Consider the following 14,445-nt stretch of genomic DNA (forward strand, 5'->3'; position numbering starts at 1 on the left):
GGTCAAACTTTTCCCGGGTAGCCTTCCACAAGCTTCCCACAATAAGTTGGGTGAATTTTGGCCCATTCCTACGGTGGCGGAAGTGCAAAGCAACATTACAAAGAATGAAACACTTTTACAAAGCTCGAGACAAATTTACATTTTGGAAAACAAATTTACATTTTGGAAAACAAATTAACATTTTATAAAACAAATTAACATTTTATAAAACAAATTAACATTTTATAAAACAAATTAACATTTTAGAAAACAAATTAACAAGACGCAAAACACTTTTACCAGTCCCGAAAAAATTTACAAATGACAGATTCGTCACGGAAAGGGAATGTACCATATACCGGAAGTGACACGGAAGTGATGAGCGTGGTCTTTTCGTATTGTTGTTGTGGAGTTTATGGCGTCAAATAAGTTTATGGTGACCGCCCGAACATGGACTGCGTCGAGGGATGTTTTGCCTGTTTTGTGGCAAACACACGAACAGCTTAACGCGGTTTTGCTTTACGTGTGGTCGGTGTTTGGAGTTTTTAAAGGACGCGGACAAGACGGAAACATTGGAAACACAGGGACGTCTCGACAGCCGGACAGTGCTATGCAAAGTAAGTTTAGCAAAACCAAAACGCTAGCTAAGGACAGTAACGCTAATGATTTTTTGAGCGGCTTCTAACTTTCTGTTTCAGAACTCTGTCCATTTCTGCAGAACAACCATGCCCATCATACAAACAGTTCATGGAGTACAGAAGCTCGAAATCAAAAGAACGACAGTCTTTTAACTATGGGCCAAAAGGAAGATATAGGCCTAAAGAAAGAACACGTCCAGGTAAGGTGTACTGACCGTCCTATACAATTTTGCAATGCTCTATATGTATTTGTGTGTTTGTGTATATTTATTTTACCTATGTATACATTAATTATATCTTTGTTATTTTACTAGATAAACGTAGGATTGATGGTGCCAAGTGGAACTGATTTAAAACCTCTAAGAGGGAAAACACTACAGTTATTTACAGACCCAGAGGTAGCAGCACCTGATCTACTGAAACAAGCTGTCCAGAAAATGACAACATTTAACAAGGACATGCACGAAGGACCTTATGTCCTTTTGTATCCAGACTGCTCAGAGGTGGTTCATGTGCCTGGGTCAGAAAGGCCATTCAAATTGGCAGAATATAAAAAGGAAATAGGAAAGGCATATTCCAGGATCACTTTTTTCATTTGCCTAGAAAAACACTATAAAAGAGGTTAGTGGATCTCATGATTCAATATTTTTACATATTTAGATACTCTGCTGGAGGATAGATAATGGTTGTTTGAATTATTTTTTTTCAGTGGATGATACCTCAGACTCTGATTCTGAAATTGTCTTCACAACAAGGAGCACAGCTGAACTCAATCGTGCTGACACTTTGGTACATCAGTTATTTCTCTTTTTTAAAATGTTTATGTATGTTTGTATTTATTCATTTTCATATAATTTATTAATTAGATGTACATTGGATTTTAAGCATAAAATCAATGTCCTGGTCAATATTTTAGTGGAAAAAGGCTTGTTTTGATTATTTTGCAGTAACTATTATACAGTAACACAGACAACCATTCAGCATTGATATATACTGTATGTGGTAATGGAAAAATAATGGAACCTGTTGAAAGTTGTTGATCATTTTATCTGTTTTCTCTCAGGTTTTTGAACCACAAAATCGAAGTACTCCCAAACACAAGCTGGACGATGAAAGGTAGGTGTTGCACACTTGGACACAAAGGAATTTTCACACGTGCAATAATAATTCATATTTTGTTGGGCTACAGTGCTTTCACTACCAGGTAAAGTGCAATTTCACCTTTTTTTAATTTAACTCACAAAACTGATAAAACTACTAGCAGATATTTCACTACTTATTCACATACACATTATACATACATTTATATTGCTGCACATAAGCTCAACGTTGCTACATGCTATCAGCTGTTTCTGTAACTGACTGCGGTGCCCCCTCGCTCCCTACCTAAAGGACCCACAGCTGCCTGTGTGAGCAGAGCTTTACAGAATAAACCCACTGAAATACAGTTGCTCTTGCAGTTGAATAAACAAAAATTAACCAAACCATTAAAAAAAAACACGTGAGAATGAAGTGGGGGGTATCCACTGTCCATTCATATGTCCCACATCACTGTCGATCCTGCATAGGTACTACAGGCCTTTACTGAAGTGGCACGGTCATCCAGAACCAACTTAAAGAACTCCAACACGTTTCGGCATCTAGCCTTTGTCAGGGAGTCAAATAGATGTAATGAGAGACACTGGGTTTTTTCTAGTGGTAATCCACCAATAGGAAACATGGGACACATCCATATACATAATGTTTACATGATTTGACTATTGTAGGCCTGAAGGACACCTACTGGTTTTAAGATGTCTACAACACCTACTCTAGCCCAGAACACCTTGGACACTAGGTGTCATTTCATCTGTTTGACTCGCTGACGAAGGCTAGATGCAAAAACGCATTAAAGTTCTTTTAAATTGGTTCTGTATGGCTTGGCCACTTGCAATACAAGCATTTTAATAGTTAAAAAATAGTAGTTTGAGCTTTCTTTTATTTTATAACTTTTCCATTAAAAAAGAAACTCAAACTAACTCAGATTTGAGTCCAGGAAGCGCTCCTATCCACATGTTCTCAAAATAATCTTTTTTTTAATACATCTTTCTGTTCCCTCTACTACTACATGCTACTCAAAGCTACATTATAGCCTTTATCATGGAGCTAATCATTTTAATATGTTTTATCATGTTTCAGAGATGCACCAGGACAATCAACAATTCCAGCCTGGACAGGTAATAAGGCAGAGTGTGGCAGCATGACATTTCTTGCTTTCAGTGTTGTTGTTTCAGACATTTTAATCTTTTTTTCAGATAGTAATATCTGATGCTGAGGATCTGGATCCACCGGAAGCAAATCCAGAAAAATGTCTTGCTACAGGTAAGTAAAAAAAAAAAAAAGATAATGACTGACATAATTTAAATGTATTGAACTGATTACATGGGGAAGACATTTTTGTTTGTAAGATGTTTTAACATGGAAATGGCAATTTCCCAACAGTAAATACACAGACCTGTATTCACCAAATGTTGAGCAGGAGGACGAAGAGCCGGTTGCTGTCAATGTGAAGAATTTCCAACACACAGCAATGTAATATGCTTTTGACTATAGCACTCCAGTTTTTTCACTGTACAATAGTTCTTGTATATCTGGAATATCCACAAATGAATTAACTTTTTTGTCATTACAGGGAGGAGACGGACATTGCATTACCTGACATCGTAGCAAACCTGTCTCTTCCTATTGATCATAAAAAAAGTCAGCCGGTTTAACATCTCAAGGGATAATGTTTGGGATGGGGCAGTCAGAGGTTTCAAGCGTACAACATATTCTGAAACCTGTGACATGCTGGTGAAATTTACTGATGATACTGGTGTTCTGGAAGAGGGAATTGACACTGGTGGTCCAAGACGAGAGTTTTTAATCTCTACTGATGAAACACCTAAAAGACCGGCCCATTTTTGATGGACCAGAAGGACATCGGTTCTTGGTCTACAATGCAAAGGGTATGCATATTGGTTGGATGTGTACTATAGGCTACTAATGGTTGGTTAATGCTCATTGACCAGATATATCACATGACATATGCTTGCATATTACAGTATATACAGTAATGCATTGTTTTAATTTTGCAATATGAATTCATTCACAGCTGTTAGGGAGGATGAATACTACTTGGTAGGAAAGATGATTGCTGTGTCAGTTGTGCATGGAGGTCCAGGACCCCATTTCCTGTCAGAAGATCTTGTACATTATCTTGCAGGCCAGCCTTCATTCAAAGCAACAAATAATTTAATAACTGATGAAGAAATAGGGAAAGCTTTGCAAGAGGTGAGAATAGCATAAGGGTATGGTAGGGCAGAGTTTTTCATACTTATTGCAGTGTTTTTGAGACAATGTTTACTTCCTATATCACGTGCGGAATATATTTAATTTATTTATTAGTTTTTGATAGTGTAAGATTACACCTTGCTATGTACGTTATTAAAAAAATAGGCAAGGAGATACAGTGCATACAGTTATTGATGGGGTGTTTTTGCCCATTTTCATGTCTTTCAGATTGAGAATGCTGCTTCATTGGATGCTCTGCAAGAATGTATGATGAGACACAGCACAATGTTACAGACAGCAGGTTGTCTGAGACATGTGGCTACTGTGGAAGAAAAGAAAGAAATCGTGTCAGACTACCTCCAATGGTATACCATTGACCGCAACTCATCTGTAATTGACAGGTAAGATGATATTTGTAGTGATGAGATTTTTTATTTATTTATGTATGAATTTTTTGTTTGAAATGCCTCATGGTCCCCATCTTTGGTTTATGCAAGTATGTATATCTGTTATCAATTTGTCCTTAATCAGAATTTGTACCTTAGTGTATTTCAACGGATATGTGATGTCACTTCATTCTGTGTCAAACTACAGTGCCTTCATTAAGTCTGCACACCTTTATAGATTCAATTTAAAATATATTTAAATCCTTTTCCTCATCAATCTACACACAATACATCATAATGACAAAGCAAAAACAGAAATTAGATCTTAGGTTTCTCCTCCTGACTAACTCTTCCATAGAGGAAAATCAGTCCAGTTACCCCTTAAAGTGATCCATCCACCTCTGCTGCACATCTGGCAGCAGAGTGATGGTTTGAGGCTCACTTTACCCATCAAACCCTTGATGACTTGCTGCTGTTTATCCAACCACCTGCTCCATACTGTAGCAGTGTCATTTACATATGGATCTATTTCTGCCCTCAGTTCTCATAGAGATCCTGACATGCAGAGAGGTTTTAGTATCTCTTGTAAATGTCCCTGAAAATCAGATATAAAGAGTGTGGTGATGTTGTGTGTAAAGCCTGTAGCTTCATACACGAGGAATCCAGGCTGGAATTACTTCCAAAGGTGCTTCAACAGTGTACTGAGAAAATGGTTAATTAACTTGTGCGAATGTGATATTCCAGTTTTAAATTTTTATTAAATTTGCTACAATTTCTAAAAACTTGTTTTTGCTTTGTCATTATGATGTATTGTGTGTAGGCTGATGAGGAAAAAGATTAATATTACTATTTTAAATTGAATTTATAACGAAACAAAGTTGTGAAAAAGTGCAATGGGTGTGTAGACTTTCTGAAGGCATCGTGTGAGTGCTCAAGCCACCCATCCGTCTGTGTCATTCCAGTCTTTTGTTTCTGTGTGTTATACTTACAGTTTGTAACAATTAACGTTTAATGTGCAATGCAAAAATAGGGTTTTTGAAATCAATTTTCAACAATGTTAAGGTGGATAGTAATTGTAGAGAAGAGAATATTTAATAGTTTTCTTTAGATAATTTTAAATTCAATTGGCACTACACAGCAGTGAAACAATGTTTGTGTTCACTCTGTAGATTCAGAGATGGTCTTTCAACCCTGGAGTTTTTGACTGCACTACAGCAACACCCTACTTTGCTGGCCCCTGTCATGTGCCACTCTGAAAGGCGACTCACTGCTTTTGAGCTTGAGAGACTCTTCAAACCTGACCTCAGTCCTTCGGGGAGTAATCGAAGACTTAAAGAAAGTCAAACCATGGCCTACTGGGCAGACTATCTCCTTGATTGTGAAGGTTTGTTAGTTTGTTTTTTATAACTAGTTAAGAAAACACATGGCAGTGATGTATCTGAATTGTTTTTCTTTGCAGAAGGCCAGGCTGCTGTGTCTGTGGAAGATGTTTTGATGTTTGCTACTGGGCTGTCTTCACTTCCCCCATCTGGCTTGGAACCACTGCCTCAAATAGAGTTCCTGGAGGACTCTGCGTTCCCAATGGCAAATACATGTTCAAACTCCTTGAGATTACCACTCCTAGACTCATACACTTTGTTTAAGTCACAAATGGACTTTGGAATTCAAAATAGTCCAGGATTCGGCTGTTTCTAAGCTATATGATGGATGACCCCTAGAGTTAAGACTCTGAAAAAGTTGTTGTTGTTAAAGGTTAGGGTTGGGCATCATTTAGATTTTAACGATTCTGATTCCAATTCCGATTCTTCCTTTTGATTCCGGTTCTTATCGATTCTCGATTCCGATTCTTTGAGTGGTGGAGTTGAAACGGGTCACATGCTTATTTCACAAATAAGAGGAAAGTTTTATTTTGATTCAAAGGTGGGTTGCAGTTTGACGGGCTTTTTCAATGTAAAATAAAGCCACACTAGAGCACCGCTTTACTGTGCTCCATGGCTGCAACACAACAAGCACCTGGCCGCTACAGAAACCAAAACTTGCGCATGTTAAATTTGGAACCCATGATCAGATTTGAAACCCAATCCTCCAAAACGATTCCAATAAAGAAACAATTCCGATGGAATCGTAATTTTTAAACTATTCCAAGTAGGAATTGGTTCTTGATGCCCAACCCTATTAAAGGTGCACTTTTTAAAGTGCAGTTGCCAAAGTTGTTTTTATAATGTTACTGTATGTGAGCATGTTCTTTTCTCACAGTAAACATTTTGAAAATGTTTTAGATCCATTACTCTCAATACTACAAAAGTGTAATAAATACTGATTACTATTTTTGATTAATTTACTTCACACTTAAAAACAATTAAGCTTTGGGTGACAGATTCATAAATATTGTGTTCAGACAGACAGCAGTATTCCACCACTACAAAAAACCCTCCCTTTTTGATCATTTCATAGCTGAGCCATTTCTTTTAGTTTCATGTACAGTTCGGATGCAGACTCCCAGTTGTCTGGCTTCTGTAACTGATTGTGTTCCATGGCAAAGTCCAAGTACTCCTGCATGTTTGGGTCCCCACAAGGAGTCATTGACAGGCTAGCCTCAGGAAGGGCATCCAGTTCAGCTTGTTCACTTTGAAATCCGCAGTCTCTGGAGCCAAACCTATGTTAAATAAAATACATAATTGCATTTATTTTCATTTAAGCTAAAACGTTACATTAATGCTTTTATCTGTTTATTATCACCAATGTATCACCTGTGTGGTAAGTAGTAGAGTTCATTGGGCACTCCTCCTGGACATGCTGCTGTTCTGGAAGGGTGAATCCTGTGGCTGTTCCACAGTCTCACACACTCATCCAAGTCCTTCTGAATAACATCACCAAAGCAATATCTCAATAGGCATTGATGCTCATGACTCCCGTTGAAGTATCCGGCATCTCTAAGGTCGGGCAAATAACTCCATCCAGAACTGAGACCTATAGAAATGGATACAAATGTTTAGTTATACTATAAATAATAAAGGTTAGTTATAATGAAATGTATGGTCTGTGCATCTTTTGGTCATTCGATTTTCTTTTCAGGAACAGCTACTTTTCCTGACGGGCAGGATTTGCTTTACAAATTTGTATTGATAATTATTGTGCTCGTTTTTCATTAATCGTTCCTGAGAAGAAAATCGAATGACCAAAAGATGCAATGACCCTTTATGAAGACAACTCACCTTCCCTTTCTAAATATAGACCACCAGGACTCAATACGCTGGTTATTTATAGATGAGCCGTACATGTGGCTGGACGCTCCAGAGTAGTAGTCACTGTGATGGTGGCGTAGGGTACATTGAATTGCAGCCATTATGCCGTTCTCAGTGCCGCAATCAGTCCTCAGTCTCATGGGGATGATACCGAGATTTCGCACACATGACATGAAATAGTGAGCAATCACTGTTGGTGTCACGAGTTACAAAGCCAGAACCCAGAAGCAGACCAGGACAAGGTAAGTTGAAACGAAGGTGAGTGTTTATTTACAAAGTCAAGAGTGATGCTGAATAATCCAGGGAACAGAGCGGGGCGGCGTTGATTAGTTGTTGGGGGGTGCAGTGGTTGATCCAATCATGGCTCGGCAGCCCCGACCACCAGGCAGAGGTTGGATGAAGGCTCCGGACGAGTGACTGCAGATGGAACAAAACGGAGGTAAGTAAACAACAAACCAACAAGGTGCAAAACAACCAAACTAACGCTAGAAGCCCTAAGACTGATACTCTGGTAAACCTACTGTTCATGGCTAACCGATCCGGCAGGGAATGGATGTTAGGCCAGAGCCTAAGAAGGGTGATGATCAGGACCAGGTGTGCAGATTGCTGATGGGATGCAGGTGCGGAAATCAAGAGAGCTCCCCGGAGCGTTCCAGAACCCTCGGGAAACTGGAGATCCCGAGCAGAAAAACTAGTCCACAGACAGGACCCGACTCAGACTGCCGGGATCGTTACAGTACCCCCCTCCGACGCAAACGCCACCGGGCGGACTCCCGGAGCGCCAGGATGGAGGCGGTGAAGTCACGGATGAGGTCAGCATCTAGGATCTGTCGCCGCGAATCCAACTCCTCTCTTCAGGACCATACCCCTCCCAGTCCACGAGATACTGGAAACCCGGCCCCGCCGTCTGGAATCCATGATGCGTCGCACCGTGTAGGCAGGACCACCTCCGATCATCCGAGGAGGAGGAGGAGGAGGCGGAGGAGGCAACAGAGGACTGAGGAAAACAGGCTTGAGGCAGGAGACATGAAAGGTGGGATGAACTCTGAGCGTCCTCGGGAGTTTGAGTCGAACTGCCACCGGATTGATCACCTTCTCCACCACAAACGGACCAATGAACTTCGGTAACAACTTCCTAGACTCAGTCCGTAAAGGAAGATCCCGTGTGGCCAACCAGACCCCTATCTCCGATGGTGTAGGTGGGAGCGGGGATCCGGCGACGATCTCGCCTGGAGCTGATACCGGTCCGAAACTCTAAGGAGTGCCTTTCTGGCCCGATGCCAGGTCCGGTGGCAACGACGAATATGGGCCTGAACAGAAGGCACTGAGAGCTCCTTCTCCTGAGAAGGGAACAAGGGAGGTTGGTAGCCATACAGGCACTGGAAGGGGAGACATCCCAGTGGCAGATGTAGGGGAGAGTATTGTGGGCATACTCAACCCACGGCAACTGAGAGACCCAGGAGGTGGGGTTGGAAGAGGCCAGGCAGCGTAGCGTGGATTCCATCTTCTGGTTGGCTCTCTCCGCCTGACCATTAGATTGGGGGTGAAAACCAGATGTGAGACTGACTGTAGCTCCAATGGCCAAACAGAAGGACTTCCAGACAGCAGAGGTAAACTGAGGGCCACGGTCGGAAACGATATCACTGGGCAACCCGTGGACCCTGAAAACCTCCCTAACCAGGATCTCGGACGTCTCCGAGGCAGAGGGAAGCTTGGCAATAGGCACAAAGTGGGCGAACTTGCTGAATCTGTCCACGATAGTCAGAACGACCGTGTTCCCCTCAGAGCGGGCAACCCAGTGACAAAGTCCAGGGGCCAGATGCGACCATGGTCGCCGGGGAATAGGAAGGGGGTGAAGTAGTCCAGAGCTGGGCCGATTGGTACCCTTATTCTGCGCACACACTGGACAGGCAGCAACATAACCCCGAGTATCCTCGGCCATGGCAGGCCACCAAAAACGTCTGCGAAGAAACGCCATCGTCCGAGCCACGCCAGGGTGACAAGCCATCTTGCTGGCGTGGGACCATTTGAGGACCGCCAGGGACGAACCGACTCAGGCACAAACAACCGACCCGGGTGGACCGTTACTGGACCGGGCTGCGTCCGAAGAGCCGCCATCACCTCCTCCTCAATCTTCCACCTAACAGCTCCCACGACGCAGTTCCGGGGGGAATTGTCTCGGTCTTGGACCCACTCTCCTCCGTCTTGGAGAACATCCGGAGACAAGCGTCCGCCTTGCCGTTTCTTAGATCCAGGTCGGAACGTCAGGGAAAAATTGAATCGTCCGAAAAACAACGACCACCTGGCCTGACGGGAGTTGAGACGTCTAGCCGATTGCACGTAAGCAAGATTCTTGTGGTCAGTCCAGACAATAAGCGGTTGCTCCGCCCCCTCCAACCAGTGGCGCCACTCCTCCAAGGCAAGTTTCACCGCGAGAAGCTCCCGGTTACCCACATCGTAATTCCTCTCCGCAGGCGAAAGGCGCGAGAGTAGTAGGCGCAGGGATGGAGTTTACTGTCCGTGGAGCATCGCTGCGACAGGATGGCGCCAACTCCCACATCAGACGCGTCCACTTCAACGACGAACTGACGGGCCGTGTCCGGTTGGAGAGAGAATCGGTGCGTTGGTGAATCGCCTCTTCAAATCCAGAAACGCTTCGATCCGCCTCCGGATTCCACTTGAAGCTCCTGATACTGGAAGTCAAGGCTGTTAACGGAGCGGCCACACGGCTGTAATCCCGGATGAATCTGCGGTAGAAATTCGCAAACCCCAAAAATCTCTGGAGCTGCAATCTCTGCCGGGCTGGGCCCATTCCAGAACCGCTCTAACCTTCTCCTGGTCCATCCTAATCTCTCCCCTGGAGATGATGTACCCGAGAAAGGATGTCGTGGTGGGCGTGAAACTCGCACTTCTCGGCCTTCACGAACAGGCGATTCTCCAACAATCGCTGCAGAACCTGCCGGACATGCTGGACGTGGTCGGAAGGTTCCTTCGAGAAGATCAGAATGTCATCCAGGTAAACAAACACAAAGAGACCGATCATATCTCTCAGGACGTCGTTCACCATACTCTGGAATACCGCTGGAGCATTGGTCAGTCCAAACGGCATCACCTGATACCGAAGTGACCCATCGGTGTATTGAAACCCGTCAACCACTCGTCTCCCTCTCTGATCCGGACCATGTGATACGCATTGCGTAGGTCTAGCTTGGTGAACACCGTAGCACCCTGTAAGGAGTCGAAGGCAGAACTCATCAAGGGCAGGGGATACTTGTTCTTGACCGTGATGTCATTCAACCCCCGATAATCAATACACGGTCGAAGAGAGCCATCCTTCTTACCCACAAAGAAGAATCCTGCCCCCAGGGGTGATGACGAGGGACGAACGAGACCAGCAGCTAGGGACTCCTTGATGTAGGTCTCCAAAGCCTCAAGTTCAGGGCGGGAGATACTGTATAACCTTCCCTTGGGGTAGACAGCTCCAGGGAACAGGTTGATGGCACAATCATATGGTCGGGTGGGGAGGGAGTGACAGAGCCTTCTGCTTACTGAACACTTCCCCCAAATCGTGATATGTCTCGGGAACCAGGGACAAATCTGGGGGTTTAGCCTCAATCACCTGACTGGGAACCGAATGGGGACAGGCAGTCTTGAGACAGTTAGCATGACAATCAAGGCTCCAACTTCGTTACCTTGCCCGTCACCCAATCGAACGTGGGATTGTGTTCCTTCAGCCAGGGGTATCCAAGGACCAGAGGAACATGGGAAGACGGCAGAATGAAGAATGAAATCATCTCCGAATGATTCCCCGACAACAGCATCTTAACCGGTTCCAGTCCTCATCGTGATACGTGCCAGACTACTGCCGTTCAGAGTGGTCGCTTCAATGGCTTCCGGCAATTGCTCCTTGGAAAGCCCCAGCTGTTCCACCAACTCGGCATCAAGAAAGCTTCCATCGGCACCTGAATCGATAAAAGCGTTAATCGCTAAGCTCTGATTCCTGTTCACAAGGGTAGCCGGGAAACGGGGTCTGACAGAGGTACTGAGAGGTTGAAACTGGCTCGCTTAAAAGTCCTCCCAACTTTAGCGAGCCGGGCAGTTTGACGACCGCCGGGAACAAGTGTAGATGTAATGTCCCGAGCTACCACAGTAGAGGCAGCAGTTGGTCTTACGTCTATGTTGACGCTCCTCCTTGGTTAACCCGTGCCGCCCCACTTGCACGGGTTCAGAATCGGGAGAGAGGACCTCTCCACTAATCCTTTGTGGTGGAGAATGATCGACGTGTTCTGGTCCACCACCCGACCCGACTGGGAACTGAGAAGCTGATCGATTGGACGGACCCCATTGCTTCTCCCTCCTTCGCTCTCGGACTCGATTATCCACCCCGAATAGACAAGGCTACCAAGCTGTCCAGGTCACTAGGCTCCGGATAGGAGATCAACTCATCCTTGAGCTGCTCCGACAGACCCTGGTAAAAGGCCGCTTGCAGAGACTCCTCATTCCACCCACTCTCCACAGCCAACGTCTTGAACTCGATCACGAAGTCGGCCACGCTGCGAGTTCCTTGGTGAAGCGAAAACAGGCGCCTAGCTGCGTCCCCTCCCTCGGACGGAATGGTCGAAAAGCTTCCTCAGCTCGGCCGTGAACCCCTGGTATGAAGCCATGCAGGGATCCTGTCGTTCCCAAACGGCTGAAGCCCACTCCAGCGCTCGACCACGCAGCAACTCAATCACAAAGGCTATCCTAGCCTTGTCTGTGGCATAAGAGTAGGGCTGTAGATCGAACACTAATCCACACTGCATAAGGAAGGAACGGCATCTTCCCAGCTCCCCCTCATATTTATCCGGCGTCGGAACCTTGGGCTCACGGAAGGACACAGCTCCAGAAGCGGCAGGCGAGATGGGTGAAACCCCGTAGTGGATCCTCCACCGGAAACTTGCGTTGGTTCTGGACCTCCGTCAGACCGGTAGAAAGGTTCCGAACTGACAACGCGATCTCCTGTAGTACCGTGCTATGATGGCCCAACATCTTCTCCTGATGGGTAATGGCATGGCGAACAGAGTCCAGGTCCGCTGGGTTCATTACTGGCCGGATCGTTCTGTCACGAGTTACAAAAGCCAGAACCCAGAAGCAGACCAGGACAAGGTAAGTTGAACGAAGGTGAGTGTTTATTTACAAAGTCAAGAGTGATGCTGAATAATCCAGGGAACAGAGCGGGCGGCGTTGATTAGTTGTTGGGGGTGCAGTGGTTGATCCAATCATGGCTCGGCAGCCGCCGACCACCAGGCAGAGGTTGGATGAAGGCTCCGGACGAGTGACTGCAGATGGAACAAAACGGAGGTAAGTAAACAACAAACCAACAAGGTGCAAAACAACCAAACTAACGCTAGAAGCCCTAAGACTGATACTCTGGTAAACCTACTGTTCATGGCTACGATCCGGCAGGGAATGGATGTTAGGCCAGAGCCTAAGAAGGGGTGATGATCAGGACCAGGTGTGCAGATTGCTGATGGGATGCAGGTGCGGAAATCAAGAGAGCTCCCGGAGCGTTCCAGAACCCTCGGGAAACTGGAGATCCCGAGCAGAAAAACTAGTCCACAGACAGGACCCGACTCAGACTGCCGGGATCGTTACAGTTGGGTTATTATTTGTTGGTCCACATTGAAGCCACAATACTTTACGTGAAAATCCATCTATGCATCCCGAAATGGCCAAACCGAATGGCTTAAGTTTGTCATAACCATCTGCGTGCCACATATAGTTAGGTCCCATTGAGTAGTTGTCCAGGTCCACGAAGTTCAAATCTGATGGCGTTACTCACGGCGTTTGGCGAGGAATAATCCTTTCTGCGGTACAACCCGGCTTCGTTCAGTTTACTTTTAAGAGTCCTCAAGCTGATGTTTACACCGTGTAGACTTGACATCATGTCCACGATTACAGCGTACGAGTGACCCTCGTTAAAATATTGAACGCAATGATGCAGTATGTCTGGTGTTTCCGTCTGGTCCGCGTCCTTTAAAAACTCCAAACACCGACCACACGTAAAGCAAAACCGCGTTAAGCTGTTCATGTGTTTGCCACAAAACGGGCAAAACATCCCTCGGCCGCAGTCCATGTTCGGGCGGTCACCATAAACAACACGAAAAGACCACGCTCATCACTTCCGTGTCACTTCCGGTATATGGTACATTCCCTTTCCGTGGCGAATCTGTCATTTGTAAATTTGTTTCGGGACTGGTAAAAGTGTTTTGCGTCTTGTTAATTTGTTTTCTAAAATGTACATTTGTTTTATAAAATGTTAATTTGTTTTACAAAATGTTAATTTGTTTTATAAAATGTTAATTTGTTTTCCAAAATGTAAATTTGTTTTCCAAAATGTAAATTTGTTTTCCAAAATGTAAATTTGTTTTCCAAAATGTAAATTTGTCTCGAGCTTTGTAAAAGTGTTTCATTCTTTGTAATGTTGCTTTGCACTTCCCGGCCACCGTACATTCCTCCTGACAGAGCTGGTGTAACTGAGTCAGGTTTGTAGGCCTCCTTGCTCGCACACGCTTTTTCAGTTCTGCCCACACATTTTCTATATGATTGAGGTCAGGGCTTTGTGATGGCCACTCCAATACCTTTACTTTGTTGTCCTTAAGCCATTTTGCCACAACTTTGGAAGTATGCTTGGGGTCTTCGTGTTCCTGTTTGGATAGGCTACCACTGACTGTGTGTGTGTGTGTGTGCGCGGGTTGTGTTGGGTTGGGCTGCATATAATTGATAAAGAGAGTATGTTGATAGTAGATCTAATCACCATCTATTAAGTATCAATAAAGTGCTGCATTCAATTAGCAATGTGCATGCCCCGCCCACCTGAGGATCTGTCTTTTTCAGCCATCTATT

General features: G+C 44.6%; 1 long non-coding RNA gene and 1 pseudogene across 1 annotated transcript; one reads left to right on the forward strand and one right to left on the reverse strand.

The window, feature by feature from the left end:
* The first annotated feature begins 726 nt into the window (after window positions 1-726).
* On the forward strand, window positions 727-6,250 carry LOC121564133 (annotated as a pseudogene).
* A 385-nt stretch (window positions 6,251-6,635) lies between these two features.
* Window positions 6,636-7,255, reverse strand: LOC123490873. Its single transcript, XR_006661081.1, has 2 exons — window positions 7,066-7,255; window positions 6,636-6,971 (listed from the first exon to the last, which is right to left on the reverse strand). It is a non-coding gene; the product is annotated as an uncharacterized LOC123490873 (long non-coding RNA).
* Between the last annotated feature and the right edge of the window lie 7,190 nt (window positions 7,256-14,445).

Source organism: Coregonus clupeaformis, unplaced genomic scaffold, assembly GCF_020615455.1.
Source record: "Coregonus clupeaformis isolate EN_2021a unplaced genomic scaffold, ASM2061545v1 scaf5231, whole genome shotgun sequence".
Taxonomy (NCBI): Eukaryota; Metazoa; Chordata; class Actinopteri; order Salmoniformes; family Salmonidae; genus Coregonus; species Coregonus clupeaformis.